Source organism: Ciconia boyciana, chromosome 1, assembly GCF_034638445.1.
Source record: "Ciconia boyciana chromosome 1, ASM3463844v1, whole genome shotgun sequence".
NCBI classification, from domain to species: Eukaryota; Metazoa; Chordata; class Aves; order Ciconiiformes; family Ciconiidae; genus Ciconia; species Ciconia boyciana.
Window position 1 is genome coordinate 147,562,216 of NC_132934.1, and position 15,534 is coordinate 147,577,749.

Genomic DNA, 15,534 nt, shown 5'->3' on the forward strand with positions numbered 1-15,534 from the left:
AACACGGAGACCACGGCATGCCAGGAAATATCATCACCACTGTGAATGGGAGATGGATATCATAAAACCCAGAAGGGTAGGCAATAGTAATTAGGTGAGAAGACAAAAGTCTGGGTGAACTTTAATAGCAAGGAGATGCAAAGATCTCAAAACCCCAAGGTTTTGTAAGGCCTGTCTACATGAATTAACCATTTAACACAGCTAAAGTGGCTCTGAAGCAAGGATGCCTAAAGGCATCCTAAAGGATCCTAAAGGATGCCTAAAGGATCTACCTTTACCATTATTTTAGCAGCAGTCAGATCTCTCTGGAGCAGCTCAGGTGTGCACGAAGGACCAGGCTGCAAGCTAGACTGATTATCCCAGTGGGGGCAACAGACAGCTGGTCCGACATGCAAATAAGAGAGGGTAGCCAGGAAAGTAAAAATATCATCTGATAATGCAAGGAAAGTGAAACGCCTGCTTTTCCAGAAAATGTGGGCATCGTTTTTACGTTTGCTGCAATAAAATCAAGATGTTGTGATCAGGGCTTCTCACTGTGCTATTTGAATCCACAAAAAAATACAGCCTGAAAGAATTCAGAAAACAAAACAAATAAACAAAAAATCCAAAAAAACCCAGCAGCAACATGATTCAATTAGCAGCGAGTACGCACAAAATTGTGTCAAATTAATAATTATCATGGTTCTGAGCTGGCTGGTTTTGCTTTTATCCTTCTCTTCTGGTGTTGTACCCGCTCCTCTTAGCACAGGCACTAGCAGCTCAGCTACAGCTCAGCAGTACTTAGATGATTATTCAAGCATTTCACTATATCAAACTGCATACATCAAGGCCATGCATGAACCAGAAGCGTTCCAGCTTTTAAAAATGTGTATAGTTAAACCAGCAGAAACCCATGTGTAGACGCACATAAATTATTTAACCCCCAGGTGGTCACTTGAGGTTTGTTCAATAATTTACAACACAAACTAAACAAATTTAACTGAGGGGTAATCCAGTTTGAGCCGACATTATGACAGGGTATAACTAGATAGATGAAGCCTATGTAATTTTCCAGCACCATTATGACCTGAACCTTTCCCACTGCAGATACAGAGGAACGACCCTGTCAGATGCTGGAGGCCATGGGTACTGAAGGTACCTGGCACCTCTCAGGTGCAGAGCAGCACCCTACTAATCACATCTTAAATAAACCAAGAAGTTTCTGTACATATCCAGACACTCCCAAAATACATACAAAGCTTATTTCCAACTGCAAACCATAAAACCTGACACACTTCAATGCCCCTGCAAAGGCTCTTTATATAGTTGCTGAAGGGTTAGATGGTGCAGGATCAAAGCCTGAGGAGTGCCAGACTTCCGAGAAGATGAGCCCAGATCCCATCCTGCCGGGAGGTGCAAAAGCACCTACCGCGGCAGCAGTGCTGCATCTGAAAGGTTGTTCCTTAAGGGATGGGAGAACGGTCCATGATTAAAAGAAAACAATAAGGAAAGGGTGGAGGAGATTTGTCAGACAGGGACTTTTCCACCTTATTTCCAGTGATACGCTTCAGCAAACCCCGCGGCGCGCGGTTGGGCGCGGGTGGGGGCGCGGGCGCCCAGGCGCCCCCCCCCCCGCCCCCACCCGCACGCCGTCACCCGCTGCCGTTAACGGCCGTTACCTCAGGCTCGCCGGCGCCCTGCCATTTCGCAGCCGAGTCCCCTCACGCCCGGGGTAAGGGGGATCCGCTGCCTCCGTGGAAACCGTCCCGAGTTAGTTGGGACCTTCCCCAGTGTCTCTCCGCCCCGGTCGTGGCTATTTAGTCGGGGAAGGGAAAATTCAAGCGGGGAGATACGCACCGGCCGCCGCCAGCTCTGCCGGGAGGCATAGGGCGAGAGCTGACGGCGACGGAGGAGAGGCAGAGCGCCGGTCCGGGGAGCTGCGCGGCGCCCGGTGCATCGGAGCGAGGTGGTGGGGGGAAGGACGAGGGACAGGAAACTGCAAACTCTGCCGAAGCCCCCTCGGGCTCCCGGCACGCAGGGAGGAAAAGGACGAAGGTGGACAGAGAGAGAAGGGGCAGCGGCAGCGCTCTACCGGGCGCCCCAGCCGGAGAAGGGGGAGCAGTGCCGCTGTGCCCCGGACCCCAGCGCCGCCCTCCACACGCCCCGCGGGCACCCCCAAGCACAGGGCGAAGGGAGGGGTGGCAGCAAGTCTTGCCAAGGAGCCGCAAGCGCTCCCTACACCACCAGCACGCAGGTGCACGTGAGCGCAGAAGGGTGCATGCATGCAGATGGGGAGCAGGACGGCCCCCACCCTCCCGCCTGCCCTCCCTCCGGCGACACCGCAGAGACCCCTGGCGCTGGGAGGGGAAGCGTCTCCGCTACACACCCACTCCAGACAGTGCGGAGAAGAGGGACGTCCGGCCCTAGCCCCCCAAAAAGCCGAGTCGGCTGTAGCTGCCGCCTTCGGACCCGGCTTGGAGCCGGCTGGCGGCAGCAGGGGCCGGGGAGCGCAGGGGGAGCGGGACCCGCTGATCGCCGCTGCCATCCTCACCTGTGCGCTGCGCTCCGGCAGGGGGAGCCGCGGGGCGCGGGCGGCGGGCGCGGCGGCGAGCGACTGTGTCGGCTCGCGCCGGAGCTCTCGCTCTCGCTCCCCTCGCCCGCCCCCCGCCCTTCCCTCGTCAGCGACGCACTCAGCTCGCGCAACCGCCCCCCGCCCCGAGCGCCATGGAACCGCACGGAGTTTCGCCCCGCCCACCGGCCAGGCGCTGTCCCCGCCGGCAGCCAATGGGCGCCGCGTCGGAGTGCGCCGCTCATTGGCTGGGCTGCCTGTCGCTCTCTTCGGCCGCGGCTATAAATACTCAGTCTCGCGAGACCTCCCTCAGTAGCGGCATCGGGAGCCGGCGTGGAGGGTTGTTCTCAGTGCTCCTTTTTTCTGCAGCGTGTCCCCTTTTTAGGCTGTGCTTTTGGCGTTTATTGTTCGAGAAGAGTCCTAAGAAAGACTTAGCTGCCCCAGCACTTGGTTACTCGTTGCCCCGTGATCAGCTGCAGGAGGTCCATACTGAACCTGGTCCTACCTGGTCACTTCAGGGTCGAGCCCCTGGCCTGCTGCGTGAGGGTGTGTCTGTACTCCTGAGAGGACGTTGAATGCAGCAGCAGATTTCTTAAACTGCCTGTCAGTGCCAAGCAAATAATATGTGTTGGTGCCCTGTGTCATGTGCTTCTTCACCAGTGACAAGAAGTCACAGTCACAAATTTTACCGTTGAGTTCATACTGTGTTAATCATATCCTAGAGCTTGTATCAAGAACTGTTTGAATTAAAGAGCAGCTTGTTGCTTCACACCAGTTAAATGAACGCTCTGTCCTTTGTACCATTCACAAGCGTGGCTCTGGGGAGAGCGTTCACATTGCAATGGCATGTGTGCTGCCCAAGAGGCTGTTAAACAGGTACAGCTTTGGAGGTGTGAAAATGAACTCACTTTCCTCCAGAGGGTCGTTACTGCTGTGTTGTGCAACCAGTGAAAGAAAGTCAGTGGCAGCTTTACTCTATGGGTTCATTATTTAGGGTTGTGATGTTTCTGTTCTGTAAGTAATTCCCTATCTTCAGTGGTTCGTTTCATGTGTTCCAGGAATTGCATGCATATTTTCAGGTCTGCAAGCTCCCATTAAAATCAAATAGCACCTTCAGGTTAGGGTACCATCCTATCTACCTTGCAAGAGCCATGCTCTTACCATGTAGTGCTAACTGGTTAGCAGTGTTCAATCCTTTTGATTGACTCGATTGCTTCCCCTTTTTTTCTCATCTTCCACCTGATTTAGACAAAGTCTATAGTAGACATTTTTACTCTCATTTAAGGCTATTATGCTGGATGTAGTGAGATAGTTCCCCACCAGAACTTCATAAACCATGCAAAAATCTTCCTAGTTATTCTGTCTAAAGAGTGACATTTAACAAGTCTCCAAAGCTTAGCAAAGCTTAAACATGTTACAGTATTTTTGCACATTTGAGTACCTGCACAGTAGCCCTCATTGATTTCGCTGGCTTTCTCAAAGCTTGCAAAGAGGGGCTGGTGGCAACTCAGGCAGAGCGCAAAAAGAAGCTCAGGAGAAGTTTGCAAGGTCTTGACACCCAGGCTGTTCTGTGATTTTATTCATTGAGTGGTAAGATTTAATTATGTAAATGTGTGCTTCAATCCTCCCTTTTATAAGGAAGTAGAATGAAGTGGATTTTTTATTGAAGAACAAATTCAGTACAATAACTTTAAAATAAAAATTGGTGCATGCGCATCCGCACACACACACACGTACAACAGAATTTTCTGTAGAGATCCCAACAAGCTACAAACATTAGAGCCACCATTGTTTGCCTCTAATAGATTAGTGTTGCTTAGGGATATGAATTTTTGCATTTCTGTGCCGGAAAAAAAAACCGGTGGAGACATTTTCACATAAAAGTCCTTTTGTCAGGAGAGCTTAGTCTGCTGAAGAAAAGACTCTCTTACAAGATGAGTTTAATGACAGTTATTTCATGAGGACTGTCTGAGCCTTCCTCCTTTTTGTTCTTTCACTGACTGAATGTTTGCGTTAGGAAGGTTTACCGACTGGACCTTGACAGTATCCAGTTAACTATTAATTTCCCAAACAATAGAGTAAGTATAAGGTGGTTGTTTCTCAGTTCCTCTGATATCTTCTCCTGAAGTTAGTTTCCTGAGAAGGAAGGCAAACTTTAAGACAGAAAAAAAAAAATTCAACATTGCCCTCATCTGACCTACTACAGCAATAACCAAATGCCTCTTGGCATATTCCGCTGCTTGATGCGTGGAAAAAGTGCACGGTGAAGGAAAATGCTGCAGCTGCCAGAGAAAAGGAATTGGGGCTGTTTGGCTGACACACTAAAATGTCACTTACTTACTTCTGGTGAGGGTGGCAGCTCCCTTTTAGGCCTGAGCAAGATTTAATGCCAGCAAATTTCTGAATTCTTTCTTTGTGCCGAGTTATTCTTTCATCCTGCAGCCACTGCTGTTCAACTGGAGTATCAGTTTGAAATTGGAGAAGATTAAGCACTTCCAAACACTTTGTGTTTAAATGCAAGTGTTAAGGTGCAAATGCTATAACAACCATAACAGGGGAGACTTGGGGGGAGAAAATGTTTAAAAAATATGGGAAGTTTAATCCTTAGCGTTCCAGCTTTGGTTGTTGAAAAAAAAGACCAAGGAGCTTGCTATTCTGTACCAACAGGAAAAAAAAAAAACCCACAAGAGAGAAATGCATAATCATATTTTGACAGAGAGGAGATTTCATGCTGGGAAATTTTTGCTAAAGTATTACCTAAATGTCAGAGTAAAGACAAAGTGGGAAAAGACACTCCAGGCCTGCTGTAATTTCACGTAGGCTGCAGTGACTCTGGCACACCTGAGCTGCTTACTTCTATAGGGCTGCGCAGTTGTTGCCCTTCATCAGATTTGGAGCTCATTTTATCCAGGCACTTTTCCTGACTCATTCAGAAGCACAACAGCATTGTTGTTCTTGCGTTTCACCTTGCTGGTGTTCTGGCTTTCCCAGGCACTAGGGAAGATGCAGAAAAGGTAGAGGTCCTGGGCAGTGGCAGCAAAAGTCTTAACAGTTGCTCAGCTGAAAAATGGCTGGCTGAAAATTGTCTGTGTCTCCTGACTGACAATGGAATCCTCTCTCAGAGACAGGATTTATTCCCAGCCTGCCGCTAACCTTGTTTTTTAACAGAGCAAACACCTTGGGACTCTCAGTGCTTCTACCTCCATTTCACCCCAGTTTTGCCTTTTTCAACCGTAAGCCTTTCATGACTGAATCCTTTTTGCTATATGCTAGCCGAGCACCTTGCTCAGTGAAGCTGTATTTCTGCTGGTCCTTTGCTGCACTCCCATATCAACATTAAAAATAAAGAGTGGCACAAATACACCCGGTGTGTATTGGGGAAGGATTGGCAATGGCTGCCCACTGCCCCTGCAATCTGTCTGTGCCCCAGGCTATCTCCTACGTAAGGTCACTTGCCACCCCTACAGCACATGGCTGGTGAAAGGAAAAGCAAACTCCCCTTCAACCACCTTCTTAAACCTGGTGTGTTGAGGAGCCGGGCTTCAAGTACCAGTGCAGCATGGGGAAGACTTGAGGCCCTCACCTGGCACCATAGCAGGGCAGTAGGAGCCAAGGCTAATGGGAAAGGGAAGGGGAGGTTTCCCATCCCCTCCCTATGACTAGGTAAAATGGTGTGTGCGTAACAATACAGAAGGTTTTCCCATCTCACAGACAGGTTTGATGTTTGTACAAATTCAGATCTCATTACAGCTTTATAGACGTAAACTGAAACGAATGCTTCAGGGTCTGAGCTAGTTTGCTAAAGACAGGTTTTGTTTTGTAGTATTTAAAATTTACTTTATACACAAAGCTGCTTAGATGTACCGTTCATGTATTAATGTGTGGCTTGTGTAGCACCTGTTGTAGTGCTAATACTCAACAAATAAAGGGATGTAGAAAATTACATTAAAATATGATTGTAGATACAAATGTGTAGTAGCCAAAAAATGCCACATTTAGGTAATCTTTATTCTGCCTTTTCTGTGACTACATTATGAAATAATCTTCTGTTACATGTTGTGATGCTGCTTCTCCGCACAGAGCTGTGTCTCACTCAGAAGTCAGGTGTGATGGTGGCATCCTTTCCGGTAGGTAAATTGTTGGTCCACTTTAACAAGATAAAAACTGAGGTGGGAGAGAGCAACTAATCTGTCCAAGAAGTCTCTTGGGGAGGTAGGAACAGAGCTCGATCTCCAAACTCATGTTTCTCTACCCTCACCCCCACATCACCGTCATTTCACTCACTGTGGAGGTTCTGTCTGAGCTGCAAATGCCTCTGCCATATGCTCAGAGGTGATGAACATTTACATTTATTCATCTCCTTCTGAAGGCAGGGGCTTTTAAATGCATTCCTACCACTACATAAACATAAACCTGGAAACCGTGAAGTTAATATTGTGCCAATATTTCTGATGGTAGCTGAGGTCCAATGCCTGGGTAAAGAACAGTCAGATACAGCTACTATTGAAGAGATAGTCCAGGCGAAAGGAAATCACGTTAAGAATTAAGGATTTTGATTGCCAACTCATTTTCCACGTGCCTGCTTCATGGTACTCTCTCTCCTAATTTTAAAAGATAGAAAATTTTTCAGGGAAATTTTGAGAACTAGATTTTCTGCATTGAACACCTTCACTGTAAGCAAAACACACTGAGAAGATGTCTCCTTTCACTTACGTTGGAGTAACCTGGTGGTTGGTCCACCAACGGCGGGACAGCTGCAGTTAAAGGGAAGTCTGAATCAGGCCCTCAGCGAGTACAGGTTTCTGAAGGTACTCTTCTGAAGGTCTGTTTCACTCTTTCCTAGCAAAACTAAATATAGGTCCAGACAGCACAGGGAAAGAATTCAAGTCAACTTGTACAGGCAAAAGTAAGGTGTTTTGGAAGGGTCTGTCAAAATCCAGTATATTGTCTCATTGATAGATGAAGCTTTGAGAGAAACTGTGACTTCTGTATAGCTCTTAATTATTTTGTGTGGAATTGTTACAAACTATAAAGATTTTCTAGCTCCACCCACTGCAAATGCCCAAATACCTACTTGAATAATGCACAGTTAAGGGTCTAGCATATTTTCTAAAGATGCAGAGATTTGTAAAACCTAAGCTAAAATCTGCAAAACCAAGGCAAATCTAAACTTCTGACTGCCAAGAAATGCAGACTGAAACTTTATACTCCAGACTTCTGGCACAGGTTCCCCTGCCAAAGAGTGGGCTGGCCGCATGTTAGTCTTTGCGTCATTTTCTTTGTCTCACCTCTCTTCTTGTCTAGCCCAGCCCAGCTCTTCGTCACCAATCCTTCTTCCCACAGAAAGGCAGAGTTGTGCAGGACTTGGTTCAATCCACTTCGTTAGGACCAGACGTTAAGAGTCAAAACCAGGCACCAGACTGTTGGCTAAAACCCAACTCTGGGGCAAGTAGCTCCCTCCTACTCTTGCCCTGTCACCCAGGAAATGTCTGGTCAGTGGGTGTCTCTTTCTTCCACTGCCCACTGAAGGGCAGATCTGGACATCCCATGCAGACCAAACTGGAATAAAGCGGTTGCTGCCACATCCCTTCACTTTATGCTCTGTTTCTGATGGCGGTCAATAGCCTGCAAAGAGCCATGCTACCGCAGGAGCTCTTCAGCTGGGGGAGCAGGAGGAAAGCTTCCTGTGCTTTCTTGCACCAACCTGACCTCTTTCTTCACAGAGGGGGAGCATTGGGTGAAGGATGAACTTGGTGCATGTTTTCTGCCACTAGAGACAGCATGGGGCAGGGGATGAAAATTCCTTCACCCAGCAAAAGATGAACGGGAGGTTGGTAGCAACAAGTTAATAGATGGGCTTGTTTACAAGGACAGAGCAGGCTGCCTTTCCATGAATAACACTAGCTGTATGACCCTCTGCATTCATTCTTGGCAACCTAATTCCCAGCCAAAACTGTATATGTGGAACCTGATGCTCAAGATGATGGTTGGGTGAGAATTTGCACTAACTGCAGTCATCACCTGTGGCCTACCAACACTCGAGTCAGCATTGCTTCGACAGACAAAGAGGCATAGCCCTTGCTCTTGTACCTTCCCTACCCCAACACCTCCTGCTCTGATCCTGTGCCACTCTTCTGTCTTTTCCCACTGCTTTTCCTTCATCATCTTGTACTAAAATTGCAAAGAACAACCAGAAGTTGTTAAACCAGCTCACACTGGAATGAAGGGAAGAAGAGACGGATTCATGAGTGCCTTGACAAAGCATGACCTTGCAACTTGTGTCCTTCTAATCATGTCCAGCCCCATCACGTTAGATACAGGTAAAAAGTTCAAATCCCAGGTGCATCCCTAATCATTGGCAAGGGGTTTTTGGTCTCCCCATCAACCTCCCCATTCTAAACTTTACCCTGAGCAGCATATTCACTGTGCATGTCATTCCACGCTGCAGCAGGACCACAGACGAGCAGGCTCAAATCCAGCCCAGGGAGGATGAGAGCTGTCATTTGGACCCAAGGTATGTGACAAAGTGATTTGGGGCAGGGGGGGAGAGAGAAGAAATAAGAGAATGATATCTTTAGACCCCCTTGCTCGACTTACTTACCTATAGTACGTATCATTAACATTAACCTGTATCCCTCCAAGACAAGGCAAGTGTCAAGACAATCCCTGTGAGCGTGTGAACTCTGCAGCACTGAAAATAATTATCAAAGCCACTCTCCATTTAAACTAGCAGAGCTGTTGCTCTGCTGTAATGAAAAGATCTCATGCTTTGCACTATCACAGCAGGGATCCAGGCTGTATTAAGTCATTCTGACCAGCCTTAAAGGCTTTAGTGATGTTTCTTTCATTTCACCGTTATCTTTCTGCCAATTTAAAATCCCATCTCCTCCCCACAAAGCAAACCTGTAGTTATCCAAGCAGCAGTGGGAGGATGGTAGATGGCAAGGAAAATATAGATAGGACAGGAGCATTCTTCATGGCATTTAGAAATAATGAGTGCAATTTCCCGCGTCTTAGGGCTTTTTAGACCAAGGTTTTAGGAAAAAGAGAAATGAACCTCAGTCAGACAGGAGCCCTACCTGTATATCTGGAATAACGTGTAAGTAGCAATGAGGTAGGCACTGCTGCAGCTCCAACAGGCAACAAAAATGACAGTAAGAGCTTTGAGACTATCGGACAGCTCCATCCCCCAGGAAGGACACCGAGGACATACATTTTTAAATGAAGCGGTGTATTCCTTTCTTCACAGATTCAAAAGAAGCTTTAGATTCCCATCTCCACATGCAAACTAGGTGTTCAGCCTCCTCTCAATTGCATGCAGATTACTCTCCTGGCACACAAAGGGAAACCAGCAGTTTAAGAGCAATATGTTGATATTGTATTTTATTCCCCAAAAGTACTTTTCAGAATGACAGCTCCTAGCGTGATCCCACGTGCTGTGCAACTGCGTGGGCAAATGCTAATTCTACCCACCAAACACGCAGGTAATGAGAGTGAATGGGACAGGGGTCAGGAGCAGACACCGATCAAAGCCATTAAGTACCGCTGGCAGCCGAAGCACGCTGAGCAATTAATAAACTCTTTCTGAAGTTTGTAACGTGTCAGTGATGACAAGTTTGATAACTGCAATAGCTGTATTGCTAGCATATTGCATGTCATGCATGCTATTACTGTTATTCCTATCCTGAGAGAAACAGAGCTATAGCAAATGACAAGGCTGACACATACAGGGTCCTTTGGTTGTTAAGGTGATTACTCCTTAACCCTAGGTTACAGAGTTATGGCGCATGTGTACTGACGTGTTCAAAGTCGGGCCTCAGGACAACTCATCTCAAGGCAAGCGTGTTTATGAACAATTAAACCCTAAAACCATCAAGGGCTGGGTTTTGTCCCTGACCACCAGAGAGGAAAACACAAGGATGAGGTGGAGAGCATCATGTTGGGTGGAGCACATCATGTCGGGCACAGGTGAAGCGGGCTTGTGCGGAAAGCAATGGCTTTCTCCCCTGTCTCTCCCATGCTGCAGGCTGTGTCGCAGGCCACAGCCCTACTTCTTCCCTCTGCATTTATGTGAGGTTGCCAAGCTGCAGGAGGGTGAGCCCAGGGCTGGTCTTGCTCCTCAGGGAGCACAGCTGGGATGGTAGGTGGTTCTTGGGGGAAAACGTCCCACCTTCTCCTTCGCAGAGCGTGGCTGCAGCTTGGCCCTCAGCCTTACCCTTGTGCTCGTCCTGTTTCATCAGAACCTGTTTACATTTTTAAATCACAGTAATACCATATCTGCTGCTAATTACAGCCCAACAATACTAACTCAGTGTGCAAACAAGGCCATCATCCAAGTATTGTTTTGCATAACCAGAATGCTGGGGTGGTGAACATTTGCATAATGTTTAATTATTTAGTCGGAACATAAAATTTGTCTTCCTCTCAAAAACATTTTTATGAAATGTCTCAATAATTAAACACCACTATGTTTATTAACAGCAGGGAAGATTCATAAAATGTATTAGTCAGAAACAACCAAGTAACTACATCTCGCTACAGTAATCAAAATACGCCACTCCGAAGTAGGTCCCCAAGCATGGCAAACACCAGCATGAATACGAGCAGAATATGATTAAAAGCCTAACAGTTCAGTGGCTGTACCTTGGAGGGGTCAGGGAGCCAGAATTCGATAGCTTAATTCACTCATTAATCAATATATATAATTGAGAAGACCAGTTCAATTATATTGGGTTGGCTGAAGTGAGCCCTGTGTCTATGAAAGGTAAAATTTGGGGTCAGCTGGAGGCCCATGCGTAGTGGCACAGGCTGGGGAAAGTGCCTGCAGGCTCCTGCTCCAGCACGCTGCCCGTTGGAAGGTGGTGGGACCCACGCACCGGGTGACTGGCCCACATTTGCACACCTTGTGAGGGACCTGGGAGCAGGAGAAGTTCCTCTATGCAATTCCTAACAGGGCTGAAAAAAAGTAAAACAGGATCTAGAAAAGTAGCCAGAGGCACGTAACAAAAACATCTGCCTTGACGGCATAGGAAAGGGGTTCCTCTTGCAGTGTTTCTGCACCATCACTTGCTGATAGGGAAGAGGGGCTAGCTCTGACCTCAGTTATTTTGGTGTGTAAATAGAAAAATTCCCCTAAAATGAATGGTCAGAGTCTGGGCTGAAGTTGCTAAAAGTGTTGGGGATGTCCCCAGCACCAGGCAAGACCCGGAGGTTCTTTTAAGCAAGTAAAACTGCCAGTTTGCAGAGGAAGAGATGGACACTGGTTGTCACACACTGGGCTCCAGATTGATCAAAACAGTTTCTGTGCCCAAGTTGTTTGTACTCAGTTGCTTGAAGGGAAGGCAGAATTCAGGACCAGAAATTGGAGTCATCACCCACTAAATTAGGAGGAAGAATGTCTTGTGTCCTGGGAGCAAGCATTTGTCTCTAAAATCAAATTTTTTAATAAATTGAACTTATTAGCTTACATACAAGAGAAGAATAAAATTCAAAGGTTATTTTATTTAGGCAAGATGGAGATTTTTATTCTCCCTTTTAAATTCAACTTTATACTTCAGTTGTATTTCAATAACATTATGCAAGAAATTAAGCTTGTGTCCTTCTGCCCTCTCCAAAACTCATCTATTACTTGCTAACAAGGATTCCAAATTACTTGAGCCAATTTCTGAGACAGACGTATAGTTAAGAGGCTCCCTTTTTGTCCATCAGTTACATAAAAGGAGGCAAGGAAACCACCTCTTCTCCTCCCATATCCTTGGCGTAACTTCTAAGACTCAATCTGAGCGTCACTATTTTGCAGCACTGTGCTGGGGGTCACGTCAAACAGGAGCTGGTGAGGGTACGGCTTACTTTGGTTGGTAGATTTGAGGAGCTGGTTGTGCAACGGGATAAAACAAATGGGAAAGCCAGCAGAAATCTACCTGTTCAAATAACCACCCTCTGCTTTCCCCGCATGATACGTAAACCCACATAAACGGGCTCTGACAGGGAATGCCACTGTTTTCCTAAGCCAAAGCAAAACCTTCCTTCCCATCCTGCTCTAGGAAAATAGGTCACAGTAAAATCTGCCTCCCCCGATCTCCTGTCCATGATCACAAGGTAAGATAAATTATATTCTCGCATTGATGGGGGAAATTGTGGCGTGAAAAGGCAATTCAAAAGCTCATTGTCTCTCTGGAGGACAGCTGACAGCACGATCCACCATCAAAAGTGCCTTGCAACCCGCTGCCCCAGGCTGCTCGTGCCCTGCTCTCCGCTGGCAGACGGAGCTCACTAGCTGGATCTGATGGTGAAGAAACGCAGCCACCCCTCCTCGGCGGCAGGCAGCCCACTGCAGGCTGCTTCAGCGCACCAGGAAAACAAACCGAAAATCACAGAGGAGGAGGAGGAAGCAGCAAAGAAGCCGGGCAGTAAGAATTCCCTGCTGAGCGGGAAAGGTTGCCTCTCTTATCTCTACCTCCGACTTCTTTCTTTGCATTGCTTTTCTTCCTTCTGAGATTGTAACACCACCGTATGCAGACTGTGCCCACCAACTTACCAAGCCACGCAAAAGCACATGCAGCACATCTAGGCCATGGTGAATGCACACTCACGTGCACGTTGCTCACCTGTTACTAAATAAGAATTTAGGTTCGCCTTGTACTCCTATGCCAGCTGGCCATGGGAGGCCTGGTAACGTGGTCCAGCGTGACACCTGCCAGCCGGGGTTCATGCGGCATCGCACAGTGTACGGTTTGCAGCGTGCCGGCAGGGCCTTGCCTTGGTTGGCCCTTGAGTTTCTGAGCGGGTCCAGTGAGCACTGGAGCTGGATTTACTGCGCCGTTGAACCACCACGTAGCCCAGGGGTTTGAAAGAGCGTACGGGTGAGCTTTGCAATGCCATGAGGCTGGGGTGTGCGGAGTGACTCCGCACCATGGCTCCTCTTATTTGGGAGTCTTTTCTGGGGGGTGTTCAAAATAAAGGCATGAACCAAACAAAAGGCTTCATTAAGCAAAAAGCAATCCCTTTTGCATACTTGAGGCGAGTGCTGCAGGAAGAGGCAAAGGAGTTAAAGAAGTCATCCCTTGTTTAAAGGAGTGGCCAGATGGGGAAGATGATGTCTGTTTTGCCCGGACAGGCTCAGGGCCTTATTCTTCTGCCTCGTCTGCAGGCAGCCTGCCCATCAAAATTATCTCCTGTGCTGAGTGCAGAGAGGATGAGCCAACAGCTTATTAAGGAGTCCTGTTATTTCTGCTGAGAAAGGTGGCTTTTATTTTCCTGAAAGGTTATTAACTGAATTATCCTCTTGTCATAACTCTGGGTGTTTTCCTCTGCTCTTTCCAGACAGTTCTCCTTGGTTCTTCGACGTAGGCAATGATTTGGAGGGGTTTACTGATAGTCTCATTAAATTCAGGGGGGTGTGTATGGAATAAAAATAACGTAGGATTTCTTTGGCAGTCACGATCACCAGAGCATGATGTGGGGCAAACTTGACTCTCCAGTTCAGAGACTTGCAGTTTCTGATACGGTGTTGAAATCTTTACAGCACCTTGGGCTGTCACTCACACAAACAGTCCCATGCCTGGAGTTAGAGCCCAGAGACAAGTAAATACTGTTGCTTCACCTCAACGCGGTCTGATACCAACTGCTGGTTGGGGAGGGCAGCACGGGTGGTGGTTGGCAATAGGAGGCTCTTGCCAGATTCCTCTGCCTCCTCTCCATCTCTGATGGGGCCATGCTTTTCCACGGTCTGGCCCAAGAGCAGCACAGGTGGCCCGGTTGCCTTGTCATCCTGGAACTTCCACTATGGGTGACAAGTGGCAGCATGGAAGCCATGCGCTGGTAATCATCGCAGGACCCATTGGTGCCACGTGCCATTTTCCAGCAGATAGTGAATGGAGATTTCTTTTTTTTTTCCTTTTTTTATTAAAGTGTTTCTCAGGCAGAGTTGACTTTCAAAGGCAGGGTAATAAATTACACGTCAATTCTAAACTTTAGAAATCAAACCATATTTGGGGAAAAATGGGGACTACTTGCTACAGTGAGTTAGGATACCACGGTACCTGGCTCAGCATCCTTGAATAGGCTTCAGTGGAATTATGAACCTGCAACATATACCATTTCATATGCAAATAAGTAAATAAACAAAGCAAAAAGAAATCAACAATGAAAGTACTCAATGTGAAGGTGTGTGAGATGGAAGGAAGGAAAATTGTCCTCTATCACTTTGCTTCAGTAATATCTTACACACTCTTAGCTGCGTTCCTAACAGTTCTTAAGAGAGCGATTTGGGATCCTGGAGAGGGAGACAGTTCAACATTTTCCTGAATGACCTCCATTTAAGCTGCCTTGGGTGAGCTAGAGAGGTTTTCTTCTGAGAATACAGCCAGTGTACATAGAGAATTAGAATCTGCAGCAAAGGTGCTGCAAGATACTGCAAAGGAAGAAGATCTGAATGGACTATGAATACGTGTCACATCAGCCTCCAGCTTCAAAGTGTAACATGAGGCAGAGAATTACCTGGGAGTAATAATCTATAAAAATCTTCACATGCTATTTATTTTGTGAAGTCAGACAATAAAAGATCCCATGCTATAAAAACTCAGCGGTTCCTGTCGCTTGTTGAGCATCTTGGCGAACATCGGGAGTATGTGAGCCTGAGACCTGGGCCCACTGCGAACTGAAATGTCTTCTCCTACAAGAGTTAATCCCATGCAGCCACCCTGTGCTCAATCACACAGGCTTACATTTCTCCCCTGGGGTTTTATGAGACATGCAGCACTGCCCAGTGTTCACAAATAGGTTGGTTTTGGGTTTTTTTTGGACTCTGTAACAGTACAAAAGTTATCTTCTAACCGCAAACACAAAATCCTGTAATTAAACCTTTGTTACTCACAGCAGAGTGCTCATCATGTATACAAAGCAAACATTTTGGCAAGTTTATTATGCTCCTCGAGACTAAGAGGGAATTAATGGCATTGCAAAATTACAGCAAGCTGCTTGCTACG

General features: G+C 47.0%; 1 protein-coding gene across 1 annotated transcript in view; it reads right to left on the minus strand.

Annotated features, from left to right (window-relative positions):
• MGAT4A (alpha-1,3-mannosyl-glycoprotein 4-beta-N-acetylglucosaminyltransferase A) overlaps positions 1–2,700 on the minus strand; it is an 85,858-nt gene extending 83,158 nt beyond the window's left edge. The window contains exon 1 of the mRNA XM_072849661.1: positions 2,531–2,700. The gene's annotated coding sequence lies outside the window, so the exon portion shown is untranslated. The remainder of the gene's footprint in view (positions 1–2,530) is intronic.
• Between the last annotated feature and the right edge of the window lie 12,834 nt (positions 2,701–15,534).